The sequence below is a fragment of the Triturus cristatus genome, chromosome 11 (assembly GCF_964204655.1).
Source record: "Triturus cristatus chromosome 11, aTriCri1.1, whole genome shotgun sequence".
Lineage (NCBI taxonomy): Eukaryota > Metazoa > Chordata > Amphibia > Caudata > Salamandridae > Triturus > Triturus cristatus.
The window spans coordinates 298,901,808-298,918,023 of NC_140594.1; positions in this window are offsets into that span (position 1 = coordinate 298,901,808).

The window sequence follows — 16,216 nt, forward strand, 5'->3', positions numbered from 1 at the left end:
AAGATGCGGTACTGATAACCCACCCAGGCTCTTCCTCCTTCACCCACGGGGACGGAGAGCATTGCGCCGTATTATATACATTAACCAGCGCTCACAAACAACAAAGCACCGGTAAAAACAGAGGCGGTGTCCGTGACGTCAGAGCATCAGGTCGGAGGAGCAGTCCAGGCACACCCCTCTCAGTGAACTTGGACCTCATGACCCATGATGCACTACAGCAAGATCTCGATAACTGTTTGTTCTTGAATTCTCAACACGTCTATTACTGGGTTGTAAAAGATTGCAGCAAAGCCACGAAACATTCATTTTATTTTTCAGCTTTATATAGTCTTATTTTATTTATTAACATCACTTCACATGTCTGAATCTGAGCAACTTAACCAGCATTACATTCATAAATTACTTCTACTGATGTGTAGCGAAGTCGATTACAAAAAGAGGTTGGGAGGCACAGTGAAACCAGTTTCGTGTAGAAGGTGTTCCAAATGAGGTGGACTTCCTATCTGTACAGTATTTCCAGATATACTTATGAGGAGCCCCCAGTGGTATACCTGAATCCAGAGTTGCACATCTCTACCGACATCTTTCACAATCTTATACTTGGAACTCTTAGACTGAGATAACCTCAAAAGTATTTGAACAAAATCAGGGTCCCAAACCTTTTTACATGTCTTTAGATATCTCTAGCCCTTGGACGGGGTCTTTTCTGGCAACGGGGTCTTCTCAGGCAGCATCGACACTTTGCCTACATCGTGATGCTAAGCGTTCATGCTTGGGAAGATGCGACCTGCCCAAAGCTGGCCAACATCACAGCAGACCACTGCTAACCCCACACCAAGGTTTAAAATATTTTGTGGGTGGGGCATCTTCCCAAATGCCCAGCATGTCTACCACCGCAGTAATATGCACGTTTGAGACCATTATACTCGATAACTAGGCCTTAACTCTGTCCAAGAATTGCTTCATCTGGAGGCATTCTCATAAAATGTCCATAAAGGAACCTTGCTGCCCTTATCCATTCAGGCAGTTGCCATCTACTGTCCACCCTACTGCACAACGCAGCACTCGTGTGTAGTAAATTTGCAGCTGAAGAAATCCGGCACATTCCTGTTATTAGCAGGAAAATGAGCAAATAGGGATGAAACATAATGAACCTTGAGGGCACTGAACCCCAGCTTTTACTGAAAGCCAAGTCACTTGGATTCACCCTGGACACCAACCTTTCCCTCAGGAACCACATTGCTAAAAATACGAAGACGCCCAGGTACCAGAACTCTTTTATAGAGAAAGTGAAACCATTTTTGTAAAGCACATGCTCACCTCTAGGGGTTTCTTAACGCAAGTTCCAGATGTTTATCAATTTCTCTCCAGAGGGAAATGTCAGGTGTGTGTGCATACACATCATTGTAGTGTCATTGTGTCGCAGAAAATCCCTAAATTTGGACTATATATTCAAGTGTTCTCGCTATTGGTTCCTTGTGAATGTTGCGCTCTTTTCCATAATTTATAAAGGCCAAACCTTTACCAGATCCTGGGAGCTCTATTACTTTTCATTGCTGTGCTATCATTAGTTTCATAGCTACTAGCACCTAAATTATTACATTTCCAACATCAGAATGGCACAAGATTCAGAGTCAATCACACCTTGCCCGAGCAATACCATATGAGGATCCCAAGGCACCTTTAAGCCAATCATCCATCTCAGGATACTTAATGCCTTTTCTTGGATTCCTTATGCAGTTAGTAGGCCATGTATATGGTGGATGTTATCATTTTCCACTGGTGTCTCAGGTCCTCCGGTACTGATGAACTACAATTGATTTGGTCTCTTTGGGCACTTGACTCTCCAGCGGTCGTGAAGTCGAGCCGTCAAGCCTTTCTGTGGGAGGTGGTAAAGTTCCAAATTTAGATAAAGCTGAGCATAATCCATAACATACAACCAATTAAGGTCTATTATCAAGAAAGAAACAGATCTTTATTTAAGAGGAGGGTAAATAGGGTGGTAAAAATAAAGATGGAGAAAAAAAGAGAAAGCTCCGTGACCTTCTAGGGTCAAGATATTACCCAAGAAGAGCATTTATGGACTAGGTGCTACAAATGAACCAACGTAGGGCCCAATAGAAAATGATCGCCAATCAACAAACCATCCAGCTAGTTCACCATGCCGAAAGCCTCACTCACTTGGTCGATGTTGCTTAGAGATATTTCTATTTAGATATTCGTTTACAAAGCTCATTCAACGGGACAGTGGTGTACAAATGAACGATGCAATACATCGAGTAGATCTGATAGGCCTGCCTCCTCGTTCACAGCCTTGGGTTGCACGAAGCAGCACACATAGAAGTTACAAATCGTCATTCTAGATTGTTTATGTGCAGGAAGGGACACCTTCCTGCACATAAACAACCATTCCCTCAATGCAGGCACCCTTGCACTATAGGCCTGTCCTATAGTGCAAGGGTGCCTGCATTGGTGCTAGGCAGCTGAGTTTAGCGCCGGCGCTAGGGAAAACGTAGGGATGCACGTATTGTTGTAAATATGGTGCATCCTTGCATTTTCAGAATGGCGGAGCGGGGTGTTAGCTATTTTGGCTTAATACCACACTCCAACATACTTTTGTAAATATGGCCCTCTGTGTTCAGTGTATTTAGTTATAATAGGACCTTGAATATGCATGTTTGAGCACATTTGGTGAGCCAGGTACATGACAAAAAGACAGGGAGAATGTAGACAGATGCGTTGAAACCCTTCAGAAGCATTAATTCTTTAAACTTCTTGCCCTTCACCATAAGGCTCCTGGATGGCTTACAGAAGTCGGCCAATAGGAATTTGCGAATCTTTTAAGCATGAAAGTGCAGTATAACCAGTCTATACAGTCAAAGGTGTTTTCATCTGCCAATCAGTGTCAAGAGGGAGGTGTGATCAATATAGCACTCTCGTTACATTGTCTTCTGTGAATCTCCCTTTATTTATCCCACATTGATCCTGATTCATATTTGTGGAAGAAGATTATTGACCTGATAACTGTGACATTGATATACAGCTCGGACTCCTGGTTCAGGCTGCTCTTGATCAATTTGTTAAGCATTCTTTGGGAACCACCTCTGGTATGTCAATCGGAAGCAAAGTGGAGCAGAAATGAGTTCAAAACGTGAATTGCAATGGTTTTTAACAAATCAAGCAATAAAGATGTATTATCATTATTATTAGAGTTCAAATCATTGCACAACAGTTTGATAAAGTTTTATTTGAGCACATATAAGACAGAGGAGAGTATCCATCTGATCATATGTTTTCCCACTTAGAAGGGAGGCAATTGCTGTTGTAAACTCGTGTTGCGAGGCTCTCTTGATGTACAACAGTTTGGTCATGTCTCTTTAAGTAATTGAATGTAACAAAAACACAGTTTATCTCTGCAGTAAAAAAAGATTTGCATAATTAACCCAATTGTGTAAGTTTTTCTGATTCTTAATTCTTGGCCTAGCCTTCTTGATTTGTAATTCCATGCATGCAGTGTCTGCAGTGTTTAATATTGTGTTCCTAAGCTAATAATGTTTTCACTGTAGTACTTTCTTCAAAATAAAACTGCTTCGTCTCATGAATTAGTTACTCCTTAATTGTTTCTATATTTTATTTCACTCTGCAGCCTCCTGCTTCTCCCATTTTCTGCTGGTCACTATCTGGCTCACGAATCTCACATCAAATGCCACGGAGAACTAAATCCAGAAGGCACTCTGTCAAAGCTGCGGGTGAACGCTATCTAGTTGTTGATTTAAATTGTGATAAACCTAAAACAGGTTCCAGAGCAGCATTAAAGTACCCCTTACCATCATTTCCTTAATAACAAAGGAGGCCAGTGATGTGAACAAACTTTGGAAGAATGTATCATGAACTTCACTTGGGAATCAATAGAGTCCATTGTGACTTATGGCTTTTCAGATATCGGCCATCTTTTTAGAGTCTGTTTATCTTTTATCACGGGCCGAATCTTTGATCCTTCTCATAACTTTCAATTTTACAAGACATTGGGTACGTTGCCCATATCCTGGGAGACTCCTTTTACAATTATCAACACCCACTTCCAATTTACTACAACTCCCTTCAGTGCCACCCTCAGATCCATATCCCGACAGATCAAGACTGCCGCCCACACTAGACCATACAATATCTGCCCAAGACTTGCACGTTATCCTTCCATATCATCAGACAAGTCACCCTTCTTCCTTCCTCCAGGACATGTACATGTTTTGTGAACTATTTTAAGCAAAAAAAGAAAATCGTAACGATGAAGATAATAACTTCTGGATATACAAATATGTATAAAAGGATAAGATCACTCTAACAAGACTTATTTAATACATTTGTAATCAACTGCAACATTCAAGATTTGCTTTTTTAGGATTAGCTATTAAGAATATTTGCAGTCTTGTATGATCCATTGAGTGGGTATTTTATACTGATGTGTTTTATCGTTTACTGGCTCACCGAACTTTGGCGAACCAAGTCTTGCACCAATAGAAGCTCCGCCCCTGGAAGTCACAGGGGTCTACTTGACAACATGATAAGCCTCGAACCCATGGCATATCATTCCGAGCCTTCTATTGACCACTGAAGCGTCCATTTATTCCCAGAAAATCTACTCAGGGGAGTCTCCTCGGATCCATATGAGTCTTTCTGCACCAAAAAAGTTTCCATGAAAAATCTCATTGCACCCGAAATGCTTGTTAGTATTTGCATCAGCTGCTAATAAACAATCATCAAAAAAACGACATACATACGAGCCTTTAGGGGGTCGGGAGTCTGCCCGGCCTCCTCGAAGTCCCCCTAAACCCGTGAGCTGACTAGCCCATACGAGTTTAAGTACCCTTTTTTCATTTATTTTGCATATTTATATAGCGCGAACTCGATCCGAAGGTATTGGAGCGCTTTACATGAGCACCGTCTTTACATTGCACATTCAGGAACGGGACGCGACCCGAGGCTCGAACCCTGGTTTACAGCACCAAAGTCGGCAGCGCAGCCGACGGACCACATCCTCTCCCGTAATGCATAGAAGACCCTTTGAAGCTTTACGACCCTCTACGGGCCTCCTTGAAGCTACAGGAGTTTGGGTGAAGCCACGGGACCCTCCCTGGACTAGAAGGGCTTCCAGAACCTAAACATGTTTCCTTGCACATATAGGAGTTTCAGTGACCGGACAGTAGCCCTTCTGGACATCACGGGAATGAGCCTATTTTTTTTATATATTTATATATATTTTAGTTTACAAATCATGCTGACACACATGAATCTAGAACAACTGCCACCCCCACCCCGTAAAATCGTTAACTTTAAATGTAGGAGAAATGTTTCAAAATGTGAATGAATATGGAAGCGCTTTGTAAATTCAAGTACAATACTAAAATGACCGGGCACGTTGGAGACAGCCGTGCAAAATGGCATGCTGGGATTAATATATTACAGAAGTCCTGGACCCTGGTGTTCTTCCCACTCTGACATCATGACACTTTGAACTATCACTAAGCGAGTGGGTGGAAGATGACAGCCCGGGCATCCCATTGGTCAATGGCGTCGTCCAATGACTTTGTGGAGGCTTGTCCGTTGTAGCTCTCTCATTGGATTGGATGGGGAGGAGCCCGATCTTCATAACATGTTATGCATTTCAGTGGTATGGATGACGCGTACACATTCCACACTGACGTAAACAGCTTCTATAATGTACAGAAGAGCAGGGGCTATCAATCCCCAGGCACTGCAGTGTCAGGCAGCACAGAATGTTTCAGCACAGCCACGTAACATATGGTGTTTTAAGATATATGAAGGATTTATTTGCGACCCGAAGTCGAACTCCATCAAATAATTCACCACATGACGCATGAAACATATTAAGAACAATACACTATTCAAATGAAAATGATAATAAAGAAGATACTAAAACAAAAAAAATATAAATTATGCTTTTTAAAATCAGAGTGACGAAAGTGTAATTTACTTTAGAATAATAATATTGTGAATATTGAAATGTGAATCTGTCCTGGTTACTCGTACGTTTTGATAGACGTGCTTATCAATGGTTAAAGCTGCATACCCTCTTCTCCTCGCCTGTATAGATCACCATTTTTAGGGCTCGATCCAGGGCAGGGTCACGAATTATGCCGCAGGGAATAACCAAATTATGCGGCAAGATCAGCGGTAGAGGTGCATTCGATAAAGCAAGGGGACTGTGATCTGGAGAGCAATGGAGGCGGGGCCACTAAACTGGAGCAGGGCAAAAGCATGGCTAAAGGGAACAAACTATTCTGTAACTATTTTGTTGGTCTTACACTTACGGGAAACTGCATACAAAACAAAGCACACGCCTTAAATGAAAACATAAATGCACGTTAAAGTAATCAATGGGAAATACCCAATTTTACGTTATGAAACCTCTGTTGGTTAATTCGACCACTCCAGATGTCTGTGTGTAACCAGAGAGCCTCTAGAATTTGAATCCTGATAGCTGCCTTAGGCAATAGCGACTTGTGTACTTCTAGTGATACGATGACCCAACCTGTGATATAAAGCACTGTGAATATGTAAGTCATTATTTTACATAGTATAAGCTAGGCAGCCACAAAATGTGGAAAAAGATTTAGGTTTAATATAAAAAGTGCTTTCAGGATATATATTTTGGGGTAATACGAAATTAGACCGGACCAAATGCAAACATTATTATAAATGTCCATTAAAAACACACATTCCAGAACTCAACTGGTAACACCCCTTTACAATATCTCTCAAAAAGAATACATCTTCCTCTTCACAAAGCTTCAAGTGATTTCTTCAATTATAGCCAGTACTAGCTCCCAAACCGCCTTTACATTTGCAGACTAATCAATTACAAACATTTACATTTCAGGCACCCTGGCAGGAAAGCTTGTTTCTTGATTAGCGCTCTCTGTCCTTTCCTGGGCTTCACAGCACAGCGACTCCCACCCTCCCATTTCGGCAGAGGCATCTCAGCAGTTGGAATTAAACATGCTGGGACCGTTTACAAAAAAAAAAAAACTAGAACTGTTGTTGGTAAATTATAAAAATATGGGCATGTCAGTCCCCACAGATCGCACCCACTTCGACCTTTGGGCAAGACTGACTACATTATGCAGCAAAAAAGCGAATCATGCAGAGTAATGCAGAACGTTTTGTGATAGTTTTACTTCATTATTTTGGCGTTTTTACAAATAACACTGCCTGGGCAAAGGATCGTCTCATTAGTACCACTTTAACATCTAAATACAGCAATAAGCAACCGAAATAGGGCTTCTCAGCCTTTGCAAAGGTCTGTCTAGTACACTGCAACACTTGCTGCTGGGTTTTTAGTAATATTTGATTAATTTGAGCTAGTAACAATCCTTTTTGTTAAAATCTGCAATTAGGTAGCAGACGATGCACTATGTGGCAAATGTGTCAAGTCCATAATCATGCAGTGGCTGCAGAAACGCATAGTTCCCTTGGTCCAGGGGTGAGGCAGCCATTCACACTCAGAGACACGAATATGGAATTTGCAGGGATCTTAAGTTGTTTTGTATCAGATGCAGGCAGCTCATTCAGGCCTGTTAAGGTCTGGCAGGAGATCTCCTTGGCTAATTGGTGGACCTTATACAAAGTAAATAGAAAGAGAGTGTAAAAAAGTTAGGGGGACATTAGCAACAACTTGCGATAATTATTGCAAAACACGCTTAGCACGATTTTTTTAGCGCCTCATATCGCTGGATTCTATCGCGGAGATAACGCAGTATTACCAACGTTTATCTCCACGGCGATAACAATCCAGCGATAGCGGCGAATCCCATCTACAACGTGAGATTTCCACCGATAAAAACCCTATCGCTAAGGAAAATCTCACTAATAGGCAGGTGGGGACCTAGCCGTAGAATCCACCTCCCATTGACTATTATGGCTAAGTCAGGTTTTTACCAGGTGTAAAATCCTGGCGCGAATCGCGGTTAGCGCGCGTTTTCTTACTGCGCGGCGGGTATTGCTAATAGGCGATAGCAGTGTTAGCGACTGCTTTCAGTCGCTGCCAGTTTGGGTACGCCCACTTTGCATGTCATTAGCGATAAATATCGCTGACATGCAAAGTGGGCCCCAAACCGGTTGCTATCGCCTGGAAGCTGTCGCTAACTGCTGTTAGCAACAGCTTGGTAATTGGGCGATAAAAAAATCGCCGCTTTATCAGCAAAAAGTGCCGATAAAGCGGCGATCTGGCCCTTGCTAATATGCCCCTTAGTCTCTTAGCCATTTGTTGGAAGCAGCATATCAATGATGATTAGCCCACTTCCATCATGCATTGGTTGACTGTAACTGTCATACAGCCATTTCCTTAGTCCTTAGTGGCAGCGGGATCAGTCTGTATAGGGAAAAGTGCACTGTTTTTAACTGTGAAGACAGAAGCAGTCCATATTCATTTTTTCATTTTAAAACTTCCTACTGAAGCTGTTTAATATGTTTCCTGATCTGTACTGTCTCCATTGAATAGAACATGCATCTTATGTTAATTCAGAACTATGCTCTATCTATGAAATACTGTGTCAGATGACATCGACCCGGTGATATTTGTTTTATTACATTATTACAAGTCAGGGTCTTGCTTGTCACAGGTCTAATAAACCTCACCTTCCTTTGGGTGGCGGGTGCCCACTGGGCTATGGAATATTTCATAGTAAGTAAGAACAATTAATGAACTAAAATTTATAGGTATAGCAATGCACACATTGAAATACCAAAAAGTATAATAAAAGACCCTAATGAAAAAATACCATAATACAAAATTTATTCCGTGAGAAATATCACCAGGGCTCAGTATCGTAAGCTGGTACATATAACATATTACAATCATATACAAAACCAGACAGGTGGCGGACAAGGAGAAAAAAACATAAAAGACAGAGTTTCAACACTTTACATAAAACTCCGACAAACAAAGCAATGTGTCCTCCAATAATTGAGGCCACAGTAGCGTCGACGGCGTTTCGACCTTTGGCATTAATCCATGGTCATCCTCAGGACATAACATTTTTACTGAGCATACCTATAAATTTTAGTTCATTAATTGTTTTTACTTACTGTGAAATTGTATACTCTGAACCCTTGTTTGGAATAATTATTGTATGCCCCTGGTTCAGGTGGTTTGGGCTGCCCTTGTGGTGGTTAATGGATTATTTCATGGCTTATGTTTAGAGGGAGTGTCAAATGTAAGAGGGCTTCTTGCAGGATAGTGATTGAATGAAAGGAGCCAGAGTGTTATGTCCTTTGAGTTCTTTATACATTTGTAAGAGGCTTGTGAATGGGAGGTTAAACCTAATTTCTTAGTACTTTGATGACGTTGGGAGATGATGAGGTAATGCAAGTCTTAAGTCAAGGGAGCCAGATGGGCCTGTGAGGAGGAGGCTTACTTCATCATCATCATCATCATCATCATCCTCATCATCCTCATCATACTCAGTGAAATACCATCAAAGAGATACATAATACAATATACAATAACTATCATAACATTAATAATATGTTAAAAGCTAAAAACATACACATAGATCATTTATAAAGAAGAGTACATAATCAACAAGCCAGGGCTCACCCTTTCTTAATCCACAAATATGCTATACTGCTGATTAATAAATAAAAAGATTGGCAAGCATTTTATAAAAACGCAACTATCTAAATCCATTAAAACAAGTTGCATCAGCCTGTCTTTCCCATATCAGCCAAGCATGCAAAAACCTGGAAACAGCAAAGAGCATATGGGGTACTGAATCAGTGTGAAGAATCCTATAGGCTACAACATTTCTTGTAGTGCCAAGGTTTCTACAGATAGGGATCAACCACTTTGATCTTGCCCTGCATTAAGCTGGACAAAAAATAACAGGTGGGGTACATTTTCCTTTTAATATCCACTAATGGGGAAGTCCTGGTCATTAGTGTTTTATAGTCCTAACCTTTTCGAAATGCATGAAGTGGTTAAGTTCCGTATCTGAACAGGACGTAGTTTTTTTGCTAAGTTGGGTTCGATTTAGTCACAAAAAGTTTCTAAGTGATAAGTATTCTTTACAGAAGTTGATAAAGCGCCTTGTGCATGCATTAAAAGTTTATTAAATTTACATAACTTACATTTTTTTTTAGTTCATTCACACTAATAGTTGGGCAGCAACCCACAGGATCGAGCTGAAAGTTAGCCAAACCCATTCCTATTAAAGAATCTTTGACAAATTTAAACACAAGGAATTTAGCAGCAAGGGTATGTCTTACTTAGTGTTATTACCAGGCAAAGGAAAAAGACAAGCACCAGTGACTGCAACAAACACCACTGATGTCGCAACAAGTGAACAGAGAAGCAGTTCATGTGTGTTTTTAAATATGAAGAAATGTCTACTCTTTCTTACAGGGAGGTGGACTTTCCCTGGGTACCACTTTGGTAGTAAGGGAGGAGGGAAAAAGCCAGGTCGCACTCTACCAAAAGGCCTTGGCCTGCACACACCACTCAGGCCATGTACTCCTTGTGATGGCACACACTGCACCTGCTCCTCCCACTTCCTTTCAACATACATTGCTCCTTCCCCTACACTCTGCCACCCCCATACGCTACATTAGCCCCATCACACTCGGATTCTGCCATTACCTCCACACTCATCCCTCACACACAGTCCTTGCCACTTCATCATTCATGCCCTCGAGGGAGGGCCCATAAGGGCCAGGCCAGTCTATGTATATATTTGGCCAATCGAATCTCTCTGGGCAACTTTCAGGGCGGGAAGGGCATGTGACCTGCTATTAAATAAAATAAAATACATCGCCTGAAATTAAAAAATGCAAACTAAAGTGAGAGATTTTCTCTGCATTATAACCCAAACATTTCCAAAAAACGAAGTTTTCCATTTAATTAAGCAAAGGTGTCGTGTGAATTTAAATATGACAAAAAATATAAACATCCCAAAGCGTAGTGAATGAATGCACAACAAATATGCAGCCAGCTTCCTGGCTTTCCCTTTGTTCCAGTTTTGACCATTTTGCATTACTGTAAAACCAGCTTCATTCCATAAAAAAGTTACATTTTATTTTTGCAAAGTTCTTCCATCCTTCAAATATCCACCACGTCCCCCTCTCCTTCATGGGAGTGGTTTTAAATCACTTTAGGAAGTTTAAGCGTTGTAAGCAAACAGAAAATGACACTGGCACTCTCACTTCAAGATGCTCCTTCGCTTCTCCAATTAAACTCATGTGTCAGCTCATTTGATGTTTCATATTGTGCTTGAGCAGATAATATGAAAACATTTTTATAAAAATCCTCATCTTTAGCCTACTTTACAGTGTTCATTGCCATGCTTAGACATGCACAATAAACGTACCCTGTCGTATTGGGGTCTCCTAAGGACCAAGAACTGGTTACAACTGAAAAGTGTTAAATAAATAAGTTGCCTTGCTATATTCTCATCATTATTGTGGGTATTGTTCTTCGTCCTGAGGAGACAACAGAACGACGGGGTCCGAAACATGTCAACTACTACACATAAGGGAGTTGTTTGACTGTTCAACTATATAAGGCAAGGCTTTTTGAGAAACTGTGCTTTGCTCTGGTTTGACGAATGAGTTTTGACAACCCCTTGATATCCTTGATCCTAGGAGTTTGAACAATTGAGATAAATATGTAACTCCTATTTTTCAGAAAATTGAGGACTGGTCATGTGTGTCATGAACTGATAATTTGGATAACATTTTCAATTAATGTTTTGTTTTCAAAATTCATGAACAAGGTGAAGGTAAAACAAGCTCAATGGATATTGATTGCTGGTTATGCTATCCAATATTGATGATTTGGTTTGCAAAATGGGTCAAAATTAATGGTTGATTTTTTTTATTTGTAATGTAAAAAGAGTGGTCATGTTAAGAAAATCTCTTGATCACGGATGAATAACTTTTTTGTGTTGGTTAAATCATTTCAGTCAGGGTAAATTGTTAATGTAACTTTTAGAAAGTTGGCATTTTCTGCCCAAGCTATTTTGTGTTTGCAGTCTGTTCTTGGGCCACATAACTGCGTGTAGCTGGCAGGTGTTGGCAGGTGTTTATTCCTCCCAGACAGCCACCCAGTAGAGGGATTACGTGTGACTGAATGAGCCATCACTGGCAGGATAGGAGTGGAGCTGGGCACATCCCTACTTTCAAACCAATAGCCTGTGCCCTGCCTTCACACAAAGGACTTCACACTACCTCATGTGCCTGTGATCAGGCTGGAACCAGGGCAGGGGAAGCAGAAAAGAAATTGCAACTACTGCAAAGGGAAATTTCTCCTACTTCAAAGAAGGCACCAGGTATAAAAATAGAACCCTCAGACCCCCTCCTCAATTCATTTTCTGGACCCGCAGATGACTCTCTGGGGATTGTCTGCTGCCGTGGCCTGCTGCATACTTGCGAAGCAGCTTTGCTGCACCTCGAAGGACTGCTCTGCTGCCTGAAGCTTGCCCTGATTTCTCAGAGGCCTGCCCTGATGCTTGAGCTCTGTTCCACTTCTTTAATCTAGGACTATCAGAGTGACTCCAAGGGCTAGTTGGCATGAATCATGATAAGAGCTTCAGGGTCAGAAAAGGCTCCAACTATCTTGAACCCGCACCTGGACCCCGCCTGAGTCGATTCCGATGCTCCAGGTGGTACTTCTTCAGTCCTGGACCCTTGGAAGTGGTGCTAAAGGTGGCCAGATAGACAAAATCCAAAACTTGGGGGTGTAAACATTTTTTGGCTAAAAGTGCTCTGAGAACCAAAGAGACTGTAACCTACCTGCTCGTCGATCAACCCATGGTGCATCGCTGATCGGCTTGACTTTGCGGAAACTCTTGCTACGTTCTTCTCCACAGCAGCAAATCCTGTTCTATGGACCTATGAAGAAGGGGATTCCTGTTCAAAGGTCCTTCGCAGAACTGGTATCCGTCCTCATAGGCCACAGCTTTCAGCTTCATCCCACTGGAGATTTTCGACTTCCAAAAAAGAGACTAAGTCCGAACTTAAAAATCTTCACTGCAACTTTATCCAGCGGTACCTCTGCAGACACTGCTCGCAGCCTTGCCCTTTTGAACTTTACCATCTCTGGCATTTATTCCTAACATTTCTTCTAAGCCCGAAGGTAAGCACCGACCGGGCCTGATCATCTTCATGTGTGCAGCTTGTGCTCCATTGTGATTGCCATATTTTTCGATTTTCACCAGGTCTCACACGACTAGATGTCTGCAGTTGCCGCTTCGATCTTTTAAGTGCTAGTTTTTACCTTAAACTTTTAAAATACATAACAATTGTTCTACCGATTGGCGATTGGGTTTTTGTCATTTTAGTACAAAAGAATTTATTAAAATGTACTCCATTTTTCTAAATTGGTGTGGGATTTTTATTGTGTTGTGTTTTCACTTCACTACTCTATGTGTGCCGCATCAATACTTTACACATTGCCTCTAAGTTAAGCCCTGACTGATTTTGTACCAGGCTGTCAGAGGGTTAAGGACAGGTTAATTTAGTTACTTTTTATAGTTCCCCCTGACAAGCAGTATATGGAGGGGACAGCTTCTGTAAATTCCCACCAAATCGCTTTTGCACACTTTGCACTTTACTGAATTTCTTGTGTATTTGTTAAATTGCTAATTAATCTGAAATTGTATTTTTAATATGTTTTGTGATACTAACACATTTGTAGCTTACCACTCACTTTTGGTTGAAGTTCGGTGGCCATTTTTACTCTTAACACCATTTTGGGTGGCGGTCTAGTTGATTTTGCTTGGCTGCTCTCACTATTTAATCCTGTCTACTGGTGCGAGTGCACCACTGGCATACCAAAGGCAAGCCTGTCTGTGCCCATCCACACCAGGTTGGAACCAGGGGACACCCATTATACTGGAAATCACTTTTACTAATCCAGTGAACTTAGAGCTTTTATTTGATGAGTTATGCTATTTGCCCTCTTACGTTAATGAAACAAAAAAACTTTGAACACTTGGGTGCCAATTACGATCCGGTAAAAACCGGGTACGAACCGTCGGTCGGAGCGTATTCTCCGTACGACGCGTACCCGGTCGTCAAAATTTACAAACATGGAATTACGATTCGCACGGGAACACCATTTCCGTACGAATCGTAAAAAAGCCCGACCGAACAAAATAAACCTACAAATGCGATCCGGGAAAGCGCCGACGTGACGTCGGGACGCTCGCAGCCTGCCATTCACGAACCAGGAATTACGATTCGCACCGACGTCATCCCGCACGGTGAATATTTTCCGGCTGCCAAAAACTGCCGGGAAATCAGGACGACGTGAACAAGGACCACCAGTACGCGACGGACAGACAGGACGACGCGAACAAGGAGGACCAGTACGCGACAGGACGACGCGAACAAGGAGTACCAGTACGCGACGGACAGACAGGACGACGCGATCAAGGAGGACCAGTACGCGACGGACAGACAGGACGACGCGAACAAGGAGGACCCGTACGCGACGGACAGACATGGACCCGAACCTACGTGTCATCCCGGCCCTCATAGCAGTCGACCTCCTCTACAGATTCCGACGCAGACGCCGCAGAAGGTCAGAACAACTAAGGGAGGGGGGAAAGTGTGGTGGGGTGGGGGTGGCAGGACCAGGGCAGGCCACAAACCCCCCACCAAAGTCACACAGCACACATGCCCAGGACATACCTGACTCCCATGCCCTGGTCACTACGAGGGGGTGGGGGCGTGTCCAGCTAAGCCAGCGACCGCCACAACGGAAGTCCGTCACGACGCGAACCGGCAACACAACCAGACCGGTACGTCCCGTACCCACGCCTGAAGAGCGTGGGTACGAGTCGTACCACGCCCACACCCACGTCACCCCAACAATGGCGGGACGGCTCGTACCCACGTGGCAAAGGCCTGGGTACGGCCCGCACAAGCATCACATAGCGTGGGGACGGATATGTACGGACCCTACCCCCACCCCGTATGCATGGAGCGTACCCCCACCCCAACAGTGTAAGTACGACCCGTACCCCCACCCGCGTACGTATGCAGCGTACCCCCACCCCAACAGTGTAAGTACGACCCGTACCCACACCCGCGTACGTATGGAGCGTACCCCCACCCCAACAGTGTAAGTAAGACACGTACCCTCACCCGCGTACGTATGGAGCGTACCCCCACCCCAACAGTGTAAGTACGACCCGTACCCACACCCGCGAACGTATGGAGCGTACCCCCACCCCAACAGTGTAAGTACGACCCGTACCCCCACCCGCGTACGTATGCAGCGTACCCCCACCCCAACAGTGTAAGTACGACCCGTACCCCCACCCACGTACGTATGCAGCGTACCCCCACCCCAACAGTGTAAGTATGACCCGTACCCACACCCGCGTACGTATGGAGCGTACCCCCACCCCAACAGTGTTAGTAAGACACGTACCCTCACCTCAAATGCATGGAGCGTACCCCCACCCCAACAGTGTAAGTACGACCCGTACCCACACCCGCGTACGTATGCAGCGTACCCCCACCCCAACAGTGTAAGTACGACCCGTACCCACACCCGCGTACGTATGGAGCGTACCCCCACTCCAACAGTGTAAGTAAGACACGTACCCTCACCTCGAATGCATGGAGCGTACCCCCACCCCAACAGTGTAAGTACGACCCGTACCCACACCCGCGTACGTATGGAGCATACCCCCACCCCAACAGTGTAAGTAAGACACGTACCCTCACCTCGAATGCATGGAGCGTACCCCCACCCGAACAGTGTAAGTAAGACACGTACCCTCACCTCGAATGCATGGAGCGTACCCCCACCCCAACAGTGTAAGTACGACCCGTACCCACACCCGCGTACGTATGGAGCGTACCCCCACCCCAACAGTGTAAGTACGACACGTACCCCCACCTCGAATGCATGGAGCGTACCCACATCCGTGTATGTCATGAGCGTACATATTGTGAAATTGGAGAGGTGGGTGCAGAGTCCTCCCAGCAGTGCCCTGAGAAAGGAGGGGTGGGGGCCCATCACTCCCAGCAGTGCCCTGAGACAGGAGGGGTGGGTGCCTATCACCCCCAGCAGTGCCCTGAGACAGGAGGGGAGTGTGCAGAGTCCTCCCAACAGTGCCCTGAGACAGGAGGGGTGGGGGCCTATCACTCCCAGCAGTGCCCAGAGACAGGAGGGGTGTGTGCAGAGTCC